Source organism: Terrapene carolina, unplaced genomic scaffold, assembly GCF_002925995.2.
Source record: "Terrapene carolina triunguis isolate 2854851 unplaced genomic scaffold, T_m_triunguis-2.0 Scaffold113, whole genome shotgun sequence".
In the NCBI taxonomy this organism is placed as follows: domain Eukaryota; kingdom Metazoa; phylum Chordata; order Testudines; family Emydidae; genus Terrapene; species Terrapene triunguis.
The window spans coordinates 9,741,337-9,743,678 of NW_020664464.1; positions in this window are offsets into that span (position 1 = coordinate 9,741,337).

Sequence of the window (2,342 nt, forward strand, 5' to 3'; positions counted from 1 at the left end):
ACGCAGTGCCGCGTGAAAATCAAGGAGCTGAGACAAGGCTACCAGAAGACCAAAGAGGCAAACGGACGCTCCGGATCCCAGCCCCACACATCCCGTTTCTACGAGGCACTGCATTCCATCCTAGGTGCGGCCGCCACCACTACCCCACCCCTGACCGTGGACTCTGAGGATGGGATATTGTCCGTGGCCGGTTCCTCAGCGGACGGGGAAGAGGAGGAAGGAGATGAGGAGGACGAGGCAGTCGACAGCGCTGATTTGCCCGACAGCCAGGAGCTCTTCATCACCCTCACAGAGATCCCCTACCAACCCTCCCCAGCCGTTATCCCAGACACAGATTCAGGGGAAGGATCAAGCAGTAAGTGTTTTAAATATCTAAACATTTATTTATAACATAACTGGCATATTTCAAATATTAACAATAGGTAAAGTGCTTTAAAACATGTAAACATTTATTTACAACAAAACAGGAAGATTTAAAATATTAACAGTGGGTAAAGTGCTTCAAAACATGTAAACAGGAAAGTCCAACAAAACGGGAATCTGTGCAAAGTGTATCATGATTAGTCTGTCTGTGGGCGCTTCAATATATAGTCTATTTTCAAAAAATTTCACAATGTCCGCTTCATGATTATAATGCCCAAAACGCTGCACTCTTCTGTCCCTCCAAGGGCACCTAACCCAAAAACTGGTCAATGTATCCGGGGATAGAGGCGACATCCTCCAGGGAGAACTCCTCATAGGTCTCCTGCAGGTGTTTTTCAAGCCTCATGAGCAGGTTCCTGGGCAGGGAGAGCTTGTTAGGCCCCCCGTGGTATGAGACGTTTCCCTGCCACAACGCCAGCAGGTACTCGGGGATCATGGCCTTGCAGAGCATTGCAGCAAATGGCCCCGGTTTCTGCAGGCTGTCACGAAGCATCCGCTCCTTCTGGCTCTCAGAGACCTTCAGGAGGGTGATGTCTGGCATGACTCCCTGCTGTGAATTAGGTAGGGGAAAGTTAGTATTGGGACTGCTTGCCCGTCCCTTTACAGAACTGCAACCGCCGGTTTACAGCCACGCGGTTTACAGCCGCGAGGGGGTGGGACAGGGCCAGAGTTCATGCTTGCAGGATTGCTGCCAGCAGAGACTCGCATTGCTTTCTATGCGAAAGGAGGCCAGTGCCACTCTTAAAGTTTTAAGCAGCCACAAGTCTACGGCTTACCATGTTTGACAGCTAGACAAAGTCCGGTGTCCTGCCCTGCTCCTCAGCTCGCCACAGCAAGACCGCAGGCACGGTAGGCGAGGGCCGAAAATTCGACCTTGTCCTCAGTGCGCGTGTGATAGGTGCTCTGCATGGTCTTGGTCACAGAGAAAGACTATGTTCTCTGTTCACAGATACATTGATCTGTCTCAGGAATTCACTCCCTTTTTCCAATTCCCACAGCCACATCTGCCCAGAGGCTAGCGCACATTAGGAGGAGGAAGAAGAGGACACGGGAAGACATGTTTGCTGAACTAATGGCATGCTCCCGAGCACAGGCAGCCCAGCAGACACAGTGGAGGGAGAACTTGTCCCAAATGCACCGGGCAAACATGGAACGGGAGGAGAGGTGGCGACAGGAGGACAGGCAGGCTACTCAAACGCTGCTTGGACTAATGAGGGAGCAAACGGACACGCTCCGCCGCCTTGTGGATGTTCTGCAGGACCGGAGGCAGGAGGAGAGAGCCCCGCTGCAGTCTCTCTCTAACTGCCCTGCCCCGCCACCAAGTCCCATACCCCCCTCACCCAAAGTCCAAACACGGAGGGGCGGAAGGGGCCGTGAAAAATTTCACTCCACCCCTGCGGACTGCTCTACCACTAGAAGGCTCTCATTCCCCAAAATTTGAAAAGTCCTTTCCTACCCGCCTCACACAAGACCCCGTCCAAGTTTCACCCCCCCCGTTCCATGTGCGGTTGTTAATAAAAAATACGTTTTTGTTCATTATTGTTTCCATCCTCTTCTTTTAGATGAGAGTCTGTCTGAAGGGGGGGGGAAGGGGCTTGGTAATTGGACAGGACAGTCACCTTTAGCAGGGGGCAGGTCCAGCAGCAGGGCACATATACAGTGCAGTGACTAGTTATCCTGGTCAGTCTGGGAGGTGGTTTTCATGTTCTGTGTGGTGGGGGGGGTGGTGTTGCTCTGTGACTTGGTGGCGGGGGAGGGCAGTTACAGATCTTATGCAGCGGTCCTTACCCTGGATCACAGAGCCGTGCAGCAGGGGATCTGTAACCCTCCTCCCCCTGCAAGACAGTCACATAGCCGACACATACACGCAGTCCCGGCCAGGAGGGCTGGCAGGCTCCGTTGAAACAACCAGTCCACCA